The sequence below is a fragment of the Pristiophorus japonicus genome, chromosome 12, assembly GCF_044704955.1.
Source record: "Pristiophorus japonicus isolate sPriJap1 chromosome 12, sPriJap1.hap1, whole genome shotgun sequence".
Lineage (NCBI taxonomy): Eukaryota > Metazoa > Chordata > Chondrichthyes > Pristiophoridae > Pristiophorus > Pristiophorus japonicus.
In genome coordinates this window covers 183,676,139-183,689,576 of record NC_091988.1, presented here as the reverse complement: position 1 = coordinate 183,689,576, position 13,438 = coordinate 183,676,139, and positions in this window count along the sequence as shown.

The following is a 13,438-nucleotide window of genomic DNA, read 5'->3' as shown; positions in this document are numbered from 1 at the left end:
TACCATTCAATCTTTTATACCCGTCTGATTCCATCAGAGAAGGCAGAGGGAGACTCAATTTAATGTCTCGTCCAAAAGACGGTATTGAAGTGTCAGTCAGGATTATGTGCTCAAGTCCTGGGGGGAAGGGGAACTTGATCCCACAACATTTTGACCTTCTTCTTAGGCAGTCCCTCGGAGTCGAGGATGACATTTTGACCGAGAGGAAAGAGAGTCCCATTGAACCAAGGCCGACATTACAGAGCAAAAACTTTCTTGTGTAAACGGGTCTTTTTCGGGGTGGTGGGCAGTGATTAGTGGGGTACCACAGGGATCAGTGCTTGGGCCCCAGCTATTCACAAAATATATATATATATATAAATGATTTGGATGAGGGAACCAAATGTACTATTTCCAAGTTTGCTAATGACACAAAACGAGGTGGGATTGTGAGTTCTGAGGAGGATGCAAGGTGATTTAGATAGGTTGAGTGAGTGGGCAAACACATGGCAGATGCAGTATAACGTGGATAAATGTGAAGTTATCCACTTTGATAGGAAAAACAAAAGGGCAAAGTATTATTTAAATGGTGATGGCTTGGAAAGTGTCGATGTACAGGGGGACCTGGGTGTCCTTGTACACCAGTCATTGAAAGAAAACATGCAGGTGCAGCAAGCAGTTAGGAAGGCAAATGGTATGTTAGCCTTCATTGCAAGAGGGTTTGAGTACAGGAGCAAGGATGTCTTACTACAGTTATACAGGACCTTGGTGAGACCACACCTGGAGTATTGTGTGCAGTTTTGGTCTCCTTACCTAAGAAAGGATATACTTGCCATAGAGGGAGTGCAGCGAAGGTTCACCAGATTGATTCCTGGGATGGCAGGACTGTCGTATGAGGAGAGATTGGGTCGACTAGGCCTGTATTCACTAGAGTTTAGAAGAATGAGAGGGGATCTCATTGAAACGTATAAAATTCTGACTGGGTTGTATAGACTGGATGAGGGGAGGATGTTTCCCCTGGCTGGGAAGTCTAGAACAAGGGGTCACAGTCTCAGGATACGGGGTAGGAAATTGGACCGAGATGAGGAGAAATGTTTTCACTCAGAGGGTGGTAAACCTGTGGAATTCTCTACCACAGAAGGCTGTGGAGACCAAGTCACTGAATATATTTAAGAGGGAGATAGATAGATTTCTAGAAATAAAAGCCATCAAGGGGTATGGGGAAAAAGCAGGAATATGGTGTTGAGATAGAGGATCAGCCATGATCATATTGAATGGCGGTGCAGATTCGAAGGGCCGAATGGCCTACTACTGCTCCTATTTTCTATGTTTCTATGTTTTTATGTAACGCCTGATTTTGCAACCCCAATTATGGAATCTATTTTTTTGCCGCATTTTGCAGACAAGGGCGCAACATTTTTCCAGCCATCATCAGTACCACCCCGCAGCCATTACCGCCCTGAAATCGTAAAAGCCAAAAATCCAGCCTTATAGGTATTGAGCTAAATTGGCATTTCATCTGTATTTTTCAGAGTCTGATTTTTCTTTATTACACTGAATAGAGAAATAATTTATTTTCAACATCATTATTTAGTGTATTGAAGACTCAGTTACATACTAAAAGCCTTAGGATGGATTAGTAATTGTACCTAGAGGCTGAGAATTGATGCACCAACTTACTTCAACAGCATTAGGGATATGATGTAGCAAAAGAGAACCCCACCACATTGAGATCAATACAAAAGCGGATTCACAGTGCTCATAAGGTAAAGAAAGAAAGAAGGAAAGAAAGACTTGCATTTATATAGCGCCTTTCACGACCACCGGATGTCTCAAAGCGCTTAACAGCCAATTAATTACTTTTGCAGTGTAGTCGCTGTTGTAATGTAGGAAAGGCGGCAGCCAATTTATGGGATTAACTATTTGTACTGCACTTTTTTTGACAGACAGGCGTCTGTCCAGCAATCCCCCACCCCCGCCCATACTGCACTTTTAAGTCCCACCCCCTTTCAAGTTCCGCCCCCCTGGCCGATGGGTGGATCCAGTGACACATTCCTGTGAAACTTCAGGGTGTGGCTTATCCTCCAAGCGGATCAATCAGAAATAAGGGGTGGAGCCTTTTGGCGAATTTTGCAGTACAAATAAACGCATCCCCAATTTATGCACAGCAATGTGATAATGACCAGATAATCTGTTTTTGTTATGTTGATTGAGGGATAAATATAGTGCCGTGGAATTTTTACCTCCACCCGAGAGCCCAGATGGCGCGCCAGTTTAACGTCTCATCCGAAAGACGGTAAGTCTTAAACATTGTTAATCACCAGCATCTCGATGATAATCCATCCAATTGATTGGCTATTGTTAACTTGTAAACTATCTAAGGTGTTATTCTTGGAGTAATCTTAGATTTTGATCATTGCTATAATTAATACTCGTGTTAATACTGATATACAGTGAAAGACTGAACTGCCTATCTCACTTTATTATTCACTTTAAGTATCTCTGTCCATTAATAATTTGCTATTAAAACTGCTAGGTAATTTTGACTACATTTATCATATCTATTAAGTGTTCATGTATCCAAAATTAACCTTCAGCTGTGATTTTGTAATCAATAGTCTGGTAGTGCATGACTGGTTATCTGACCCTGCCTTTGATGATTTGGTAAGAAAGAGTTAATGAATTCACTCAATAGCTTGTGAGCATCTAATTGATGGTTTAAAACTAAAATTAAAACTTAAAGTTAATCTGAACTGGTTAATGTAAGGCAGTTTGCAAAGCCGATTCAGGCATCACTCACTCCTAGACCTAAACTGGCCGGTAAAACTCCGGACAATTCCTTCATGAGGATAAAAACAAGTGGTTTAAAAATTTCTCTGATCCCTTGGCATGTATTTGTCGGAAGGAAGCTCATGCGAGTATAAACACTAACATAGAACAGTTGAGCCACATGACCTGTTTCTGTTCTATAAATTCTATGTAATTTTATGATTGCTTTCATATTTTCCTTTAACTCCTGCCACAGAAATCACTGGTGTAATAAAACGTTAATATACACAGGCCTTTTCATTCATCAATTAAATTTGCCACTATGTAGCAATCCATTTGCAAATCTGGAAAGGAGAATATCAATAGCAGCAGTTTAAGCAGTTAAAACAAAATTTTAATTTCCCCCTTCCTTTATTGACTCATGCAAAGAATTGGTTCCATAGACACCGCCAGCTTTCTGGTACCTCTCCAAGGAGCCATTCTTCATGCATCACTCTGAACAGATTGTGCCAGGAGGTTGTTTAATGATGGAGTCATCATAGCCAAGCTAAATCCTGCACAAACACACCGTACGTGCGCACACACTTTCCAGTCGCACTCACTGGATTGAGATTGGGAACATGAAACCTACCGAATAGCTCAGGAGCAACAAGATTAGCCAATGCAGCATGGATCATGAATCCAACCTGGGAACATCCTAGTCTGTACGGCAAAGTGTCACACGATTTAGTATTGTACAAGATTTTCAATTAAAAAATGCTATCCACTCTAAAGAACAGTATAAAAAAGATCAAATAAGTCAGGCAATTTGGCATTAAAAAAATCCAACATTAATCAAGGACATTACAAATGGATTTAATCGTATATGTGGAAATACACAGCAAAAAAATCGAGGAATATTTGCTTCTTTCACACAGCATCTATGTTCAAACGTAGGTGGATATTGGCTGGTGTCTTTAATGCAGATTCACAGAAGTGCATTTTTATACCATGGCATGAACAATATGGGCACCTGTATGTGTGCATCTTATTGAACGGATATTAAATCATATACGTCTGCTACTCATACATAATTTGACGGAGATATGTAAAGGAACAATTTGCAAAGACAAGCGGGAAACTCAAAATGGCAGTGGAGAAGTACCGCGGAGTAAACTTTGCTCACTCCAGAATCCCAGCTTTCAATCTCAAAGGGAGTTTACAAGGAAAAATAATTACAAGTTGGCAGTAGAAGAGTGCTTCAAATATGTTAGCCTGGAACATGGAAAGATAATGATATAAATCTACCCAAACAGCCAATTGAATGGAGCTTCCTGCAATCAGGAAACCGCCACATGTAGAGAGATTAGGTCCACAGATCATTGATGTTATATTTAAGAACCTGTTCTACTTGAAGCAGTTTTGCAGTTTGTCATTTCTGCATAAACCAACTATTTATATTATAGGTGGATTTCATAGCACCAATGGCAACACAAAACTAGAACGTTTTATTTTGATTTTCTGCAATGATAACATTGTTTTCCTTTGAGTAGCCAACTCTTTCTTTCATAAATTAGGGCTTGGAATCCCAAAGAGCTTTTCACTATTAGCAGGAGGTTCCTGGGAGTGTGTTCATATTTGCAGAGGTTTCAACATAGAATATCTCAATAACCGTTGATCGAAATCACATTGCATGACCTGGCAAAGACCTACAAAGTTTTCTGCTTATTGAAGAAAAGCCAGCAGGCCTTTAAGAGCCAAGAAGCAGAAACTAAGTCGGGATACATTCAGTATAAAGGACATCTGCCTTCTCCTTGTACTTGTCTTCCTCCTCTACTCGTTCCTTCATTATCATTTCTTCCATTACCATTTCAATCATTCTCACTTGCTCATCCTGTGCTGTTGCATATGAGTTTTACCATTTTTTCACATTTTAGAGGTGGAGGAAGATTTTCTCGAAGTGCTGTTGTGTAGCAAAATATTAATCTTGTTCTTGTTAAACAAGCTTACCTTTTTCCTTTAGAGCAGAGAAGATTGAAAGGAGATTTGATAGAGGTGTTCACAATCATGAGGGGTCTGGACAGAGTGAATAGAGAGAAACTGTTCCCATTGGCAGAAGGGCCGAGAATCAGAGGACACAGATTTAAGGTGATTGGCAAAAGAACCAAAGGCGACATAAGAAAAAACTTTTTTACACAGTGAGTGGTTAGGACCTGGAATGCACTGCCTGAAAGGGTAGTGGAGGCAGACTCAATCACTGCTTTCAAAAGGGAACTGGAAAGAAAAAAAATTGCAGGGCTACGGGGAAAGGGTGGGAGAGTGGGACTAGCTGAGGTGCTCTTGCAGAGAGCTGGTACAGGCTCAACAGGCCGAATCGTTCCTTCCGGGCTGTAACCATTCTATAATTTGTCATAGATAGGGCACAGAGGAGGTCTTTATCTGTGGGCTGAACAGGTCTAAACTACATGAACAATTTGCCTTCTTTGATCTGTTTGAAAATTAAAATGGATAACCCTCCCCTTTAATTAGATTTTATCTGTCTCTTGAAAGTAATGTACATGTACATTCTGCAGAGTCAAAACAGATCTGGAATGTAGTGTGAAGGTAGAGTTTTGCCTCTGTTACATTGTTGTTTTCAAGACTAAATGGAGAACCTGCATGAATCATAGAATAAGTTCTCATTTACAATAGAGATGATTCTGCAGGGCTGCATGCCCAGTGAGAAAGCAATACAATGCAAGAAGGAAGTATGGTTCAGAGATAGTCTATAACCTTGTAGCCTTGATGCTCTAACCCAAATTCCTGTCAAGCACAGCTCCCGGCTCGGACATGCAAAATTACAGAATGGTCCTTAATATTCCCTGGAATAATTATTTTTTTCCCCCTATTATATAACTGTTATGTAGTCTTTTTAGGGCTGTCTGATTAATATCAGACAAGTTCTGGGAACATTTAATATTTGAAACTGGTACAGCTTGAGAGTCACCCAGTTGATGAAAATACTTTGATTTGTGCTTGAATTACACACAGATGGTGAAATAAACTATGTTTTTCTTACATGATCCAACACGATGAATGAACACAGTATTTGCAGAATATGAAAACCAATTCCTTTGCATAAGTGCTCCATATGCACATGGGACACTTACACTGTAACATGCAGAAACTATGGGGAATTACCTCAAAATTAGACTGAAATCTGTATTACTCTTCACATAAGGGTATTTGTGGTCTTCGAAAAGGAGCCCTTTATAGCAACATCAGACATTTCCTCTGAAACCCAATTATATTTTAGTAGAATTTTTTGGCATACTAAGTCACTTCTACAATCACTTTCTCTGCCAGCTTTCCTACAAACGATTCTATGGAAACCTATGGAAAAAAATGTATTGGAAGATCTCCACACAATTATGGAAACATTGGTTATCTCTTACAAGAAGAATTAGGGGGTGGGAAACTAAAACTACTACAGGTGGAAGCTGCAGACTGCTTTAATTCAACTGTTGATAGGGGATTAACGTAGAACATAGAAAATAGATGCAGGAGTAGGCCATTCGGCCCTTCGAGCCTGCACCACCATTCAATAAGATCATGGCTGATCATTCCCTCAGTACCCCTTTCCTGCTTTCTCTCCATACCCCTTGATCCCTTTAGCTATAAGGGCCATATCTAACTCCCTCTTGAATATATCCAATGAACTGGCATCAACAACTCTCTGCGGTAGGGAATTCCACAGGTTAACAACTCTCTGAGTGAAGAAGTTTCTCTTCATCTCAGTCCTAAATGGCCTACCCCTTATCCTAAGACTGTGTCCCCTGGTTTTGGACTTTCCCAACATTGGGAACATTCTTCCCACATCTAACCTGTCCAATCCCGTCAGAATCTTATACGTTTCTATGAGATCCCCTCTCATCCTTCTAAACTCCAGTGTATAAAGGCCCAGTTGATCCAGTCTCTCCTCATATGTCAGTCCAGCCATCCCTGGAATCAGTCTGGTGAACCTTCGCTGCACTCCCTCAATAGCAAGAACGTCCTTCCTCAGATTAGGAGACCAAAACTGAACGCAATATTCCAGGTGAGGTCTCACCAAGGCCCTGTACAATTGGTGTCATGTTTTGAATGGTGAAATTCAACACTTCACATTTAGAATGGGTGTGCTGTTAAGGCACAAAACCTTAATATTAGCTGTGTTTTGTTCATTTCTTCATAGGTTCACATAAATATAATATATTGCAACTATAACTACAACTTTTAAAAAATGTATTAGTTCATGGGATGTGGGCATCGCTGGCAAGGCCGGCATTTATTGCCCATCTCTAATTGCCCATGAGGTGGTGGTGGTGAGCCGCCTTATACATCTAAATGGCTTGCTAGGCCATTTAAGAATCAACCACATTGCTGTGGTTCTGGAGTCACATATAGGCCAGACCAGGTAAGGGTTGCAGATTTCCTTCCCTTAAGGACATTAGTGAACCAATGGGGTTTTACAACAACCCGGTAGTTTCATAGAGCCCAAGTTTCCCCAGGAGTTGCCCTGGTTTTTTTGGAGCAACTAGATTTTTTTGGAGTATCTTAAAAATCGCAATGCTGCCCATTTAATTTGCTCCAGTGTGAGTGAGTTAGATAGGTTTCTTTAGTTTAGTTTTTTTTTTCAAAAGGGGTCGTTACCAGCTACTTACGCCTGTTTAGGCCTTTTAAGCAGGTTTAGACAGCTAAAAGTAACTTAGGCCAGTGTATGTGGCCACTTGTGGCTGCACAGAAAAACCTTACTGTGAGTTAAGAAATCAGCGCAGGTAGCCAGAGATGGGGGGGGGGGGGCGGGGGGGGGAGAAGAAGGGAAGTGAGAGGACCTTGCAAAGCACTAAACACCTTCACAACAACATTAAAAAAGCTTGAGTACATTTAAAGCACCAAGCACTAAACAAAGCACAAAAATAAGCATTCAATAACAAATAAAAAATACAAGGAAGCTAGAGGACCTGCACCCAGCACCAAGACTTACAAAGCACTAAACAACTAGATTAAAAATGGATTGGTAAACTCGCAAATACATTATAGCAAGTCCTGTAAATAAGAGTTTTCCGAAGGAAATTTTGATGAGCAGGTTTATTCTATCCACTGAAGCACAGTGTGTTTTATTTCCTTGCAGAATGTTTTTATATGGTATTCTTGTACCAACAAAGGCACCTTTATCAAAAGGTTACAAGAATGTTTTATATGACATTTAAACTATTTATGTTTTTAGAATGTTATACTCTAAATCTCTGTGTTTGTTGTTTGTCTTGTTTGGTCTTTAGTTCCGATCTGACAGGCTTTGCTGTTGGATTTGGCTTACACTACCTCTCCCAAGATCCAACAATAAAGCTTTGTTTTTTTAAATATTTGCTGTACATGAGCGGATGCAGCTTCTGGTTTGTAATGTGAAAAAAAAATGTTCATGAGGAGGAGAATTTAATTTATACAGAGCAATGTAACTATTCTTCTTAAATGTAAAGCCGTTGAGATAGATTTACATATTTATGATTAGATTAGTTTTATTCCAATTCCATTTTTAACTCTCATCAATTATCTGAAAATATTATAACCCAACATTATGACTTGCTTGATTTTGGGGATTTATTTTGGACTGAGCATTTATGTTAGACAAAGTTATGCACATTCTACGTACTCTAGCAACTGTGCCAGACGATTTCTGCCAGCATGCTGATAAAACACCTTAATTGCCAACCCTCAAGTACTTTGCAATATGTCAACATAATTTCAATTTTACTTACAAATACAGATATTCTGGTGGCTAATCTGGCCGCCGATGAGGGAGCCCATTCTGCCAGGGCTAGCGGCGGCGTGCTTCGGGCCCCTTCCACACAGCCTGCAGAGCGTCGCAGAGATTCGGGCTGCGAGGAACTACTGCACATGCGTGCACACTCTAGCGCGCATGTGCAGAGGTCCCGGCACTGTTTTCAGCACCAGGACCTGGTTCCGCCCCCCTACTGCTTGTGCTGTGCCACGCCAAGGCCTGCGACATTCCAAGAAGCAGGGGGAATTCCTAAATAAGTTTTTGGTGCCATTTTTAGTGTAGAAATTCGGCACACCTCCGTACCGGGGGGGGGGGGGGGGGGGGGCGGGGGTGGAGGCAAACTTGGGCCCATGGTCACCATTACTGATACTAGCTTTGAATTCCAGATTTTTCTACTTAACTTCATTTAAATTCCCCAGCTGCCGTAGTGGGATTTGAACTCATGTGTCTGGATCATTAGTCCAGGCCTCTGGATTACTAGTCCAGGAACATAACCACTATGCTACCATACTTGCATTTATGTAGCACCTTTATTGTAGAAAACAAGCATCTCAAGGTGCTTCAGAGAGGCATGAGGAAAAAGGATGCTGAGCCAAAGAAACAGATATTAGGAGAGGTGATCAAATGCTTGGTTAAAGAGGATAGTCTTAAAGGAGGAGAGGGAGGTAGAGAGAAAGAGCAACTTAGGGAGCGAATCCCAGAGAGTGCGACATAATCAGGTGAAGGCACAGCCGGCAACAGTGGGGTGAAGCGGGGGATGGGGTGTGCATATACACTAGGCTGGAGTCAGAGGAGTGAAGCGTTGCACTGGAGGAGGTTGTAGAGATGAGGAGAGGTAAGGCCATTGAGGGATTTAAATATACTACTTTATATAATCAGTCAAACACAAGGCAGGATTGGGGTCAAGTCATGGGCAGAGAATCACAAAGCTATAAACAGAGTTCATGTGTTACCTATATTCTGCGAATGGCACTTTAAATTGAGAGATAATGCTTCAAGGTACGATGGTGTAGTTGTTATGCTACTGGACTAGTAATCCTGATAATATGAGCTTAAATCCCATCTTGAGAGTTTTGAATTCTCTTTTTAAAATCTGGAAACTGACCATGAAACTGTCAGATTGTGGAAAAAACCCAAGCAGTTCACTAATGTCCTTTATGGAAGGAAACTTGCTGTCTTTATGCCCTCTGGCACATGCATAACTGCAATCTCATACCAACATGTTTGACTTTTATGGCCCACTGAAGTGGCCTGGCTTGCTCGCAAGCCATTCATTGTTCAGGGGCAACTTGGGATTGGCAATAAATGCCAGCCTTGCCAGAAATGCCCACAAGAATGATTTAAAAAAATGTTATACCATTATTTCTTCCAAGGGGAAGGAGCCTCATAACTCAGTATCCCTTTAAAAGGCAAGATTTTGAAGAAAACTAGGATCACTATGGGGCCGAAATCGTTGGCCTTACCGTCCTCTACGGCCAGTTGCCTCCGAGTGTTTTAGCCGCTCTCCCCTTGGTGACAGATTCCTTCAGGTCTGCAACCGGCGGGAGGGGAGTACCGCTGGGAACCGCCCGCTGATGACCGCTGACGGCCTCTGGCGGCCAAGTCGGGTAAGTGACCTCCCGCCTCCTGAGCTGGCGTATTGGTGTGGGCGGGAGTTGGTGGCGGCAGGGGGAAGGACCGCTGCGTGGAGGCAGGTGTCACCCTGACGGTAAGTAACAAGTCCTGCAAAAAAAGGTGAGTGAACATTTTTTAACTTTATTTCTTTCAGGGGTTTACCTGTATGGGGTCCCCTGAAGGTGTTATGGTGTTTATTTTTTTATTGTGAATATTTTTATTTTTATGTGCTCCCCCTCCCTGGGCCCGACTCAATTCTCAGCGGCACTTTGGCGAGGAACGCATTTGCTGCCGAGATCGGGAGCTCCTGCCCGCTACCACCCAGATTGACGGCGTAAGCAGTTATTTGGCCATCGGGCAGTACTGCCATCTCTTTTAGAGGGATCATCCTGGCAAAGTACCACCCGGTCTCTCGGTGGCCATCGGCCATCGTTTGGGTGGCACTTGGGCGGGCCTTGGCTTCCACCAAGTTCGGGCCCTATGTGTTTTTCCTCTTTCTTTGTTCAGCTAAATCTGGAGCGCTGTTTGAGGGAACTCTCCTGGAGCAACCACAACAACAACTTGTATTTATATAACGCCTTTAACATAGTAAAACATCCCAAGGCGCTTCACAGCAGTGTTATAAGACAAAAAAATTAATTTCACACCGAGATAAGAAGAAATTACGGCGGATGACCAAAAGCTTGTTCAAAAGAGGTAGATTTTAAGGAACGTCTTGAAGGAAAAAAGAGAGGTGGAGAGGTTTAGCGAGGGAGTTCCAGAGCTTCGGGCCTTGGCAGCTGAAGGCACGGTCACCGATGGTTGAGCGATTATAATCAGGGATTCTGAAGAGGGAAGAATTTGAGGAGTGTAGATATCTCAGGGCGGTGGGGGGTGGGGGAGGGGGGCGGGTTGTGAGCTGAAGATTACAGAGATAGGGAAGGGCGAAGCCATGGAGGGATTTGTAAATGAAGATGAGAATTTTGAAATCGAACAGATGCTGAACTAAATCACACGAGTCAACAATAATCCAAGTGAAGATAGCCATGAAGCCCAGAGTGTTTTTAAAATCTTGTGGTGTTTTCTCTGTGCATTAATGTTACTCATTCACACTACCCGACACAATAATTTCACCAAGACAGTCTGCGATGCTGTCAGCAGCACACAGTCTAAAATAAAGAAAAGAAAAATATTATTTTATGATTCACTTTTATTATGAGCATTAAAACTTTTATAAGCTGTTTCAAATAAAATGAAACTGACATTAATCAGTATATTTTTCATTCATATCTCGAAGTACGATATGTAGGAATCCTGACATTTTTTTTAATGCAACAGTTATTCAAAAATGAATGAACTGCTTGATATGTTTAATAGTCTTCACAAAACTTTTTTGGGTGAATACAAAGTTGGATTAATTGTTGTTGTAGAGGAAATAATTTGATACTTTGGCAACTACATTAAGGAATGCAGCAGTGATTGAGTAATATAGATGTCAAAATGCAAGAAGTATTATAAACAGTTGTGACAAAATATGTTGAAATGTTTTATTGTCAGTCATTCATTTGTATTAAACATCATAATATTTATATGAATTGAAATGGTTTTGAACCAAGTTTTATACTCTAAGATCTGAATTAAAGGCAGATCTTTAGCAGAAAACAAAATTTACAGAGCGAGTTATAGTCTGCAATGTCCTGCCTGAAAAGGCGGTGGAAGCAGATTCAATCGTAACCTTCAAAAGGGGATTGGATAAATACTTGAAGGGAAAAAAAATTACAGGGTTATGGGGAAAGAGCAGGTGAGTGGGACTAATAGGACAGCTCTAGTCACTGAATATATTTAAGAGGGAGATAGATTTCTAGAAACAAAAGGCATCAAAGGTATTGGGAAAAAGCGGGAATATGAGATAGAGGATCAGCCATGGTCATATTGAATGGCGGTGCAGACTCAAAGGGCCAAATGGCCTACTACTGTTCCTATTTTCTATGTTTCTATCAGATCTGGCACAGGCATTTTGGGTCAAATGGCCTCCTTCTGTGCTGTATCATTCTATCATACGTCAATTGCTGGTAGGTTTCATTTCCATGGCGTTCAGATTCAGATTTGAACTTGGAGTTTCAGATTCGCACTAACATTTGAACCATGGATCCAGATTTGCCAGATTATGGTTATGTTTGCTCAGAGAATCCGATACGATCTCTTGCAGGACAATTCTACGTTTAAGCTTAATGTCCTGCAAAAGTAATGTAGCAGAACTACACAATACCCCACATCCCTATTTTAATTCTGGTTTCATCTCCCTGGCCCAGAGGTTATATAGACTGAGATGACCACACACTCCACAGGAGCTATTATATCCCGTGGCATGTTTGATCACATCATTCTATACCTACCTCTATCACTGCCAATGCTGTTCTCAACAAAATATTTATCCAGTCCTTTTTTGAAGGAGCTATTCAACACAGCATCAATTGCTTTCGCTGTGATTCATTTCCACAGGTCTAGTACTTCTTGGGAACAGCTGTTCTATAGTCTTGCTATTTGACTAGTCTTTGCTATTGTGAACACATAACTAGAGGACATCAGTTTAAACTTGACATCAAGTATGACCAGAGATTCGAAGAATTTACATCCTTCATGTCTGTCATTATTCAAAAAATGGGATCATGTACTCTGCAATAATACTAAGAGTTATGGTCTGTGACTAGGTAGAAATGTTAGATACTTAATCATAGGGTGGGGAGAGGATCATAATTGAGCTTTATCTTGTCCTCACCTGAGGTGCTTTGGCTCCTCTTATTACAGAACCTGATAGAAAAGGTATGAGTGCCAGACGTTTGGCTAAAGGATTTCATAATAGCGTCAGAGAAAAAGGACAATACATTTAAACTTGAAAGCGAAATATTTATAAATGTTTTCAACATACAAAATTACAACCAATCTCTGAACAAATGTATCCAAAAGCTGCAAAGGATGTCCAGTACTGACAGGATTATGAAAACTATCAAATATAAATAGACTATACTGCAGCCAATGCCAGATTGATTCAGTGGTAGCACTTTCACCTCTGAGTTACACAAGAAAATCGGAACATAAGAAATAGGAGTAGGAGTAGGCCATACGGCCCCTTGAGCCTGCTCTGCCATTTAATACGATCATGGCTGATCCGATCATGGACTCAGCTCCACTTCCCTGCTCGCTCCCCATAACCCCTTATTCCCTTATCGGTTAAGAAACTGTCTATCTCTGTCTTAAATTTATTCAATGTCCCAGTTTCCACAGCTCTCTGAGGCAGCAAATTCCACAGATTTACAACCC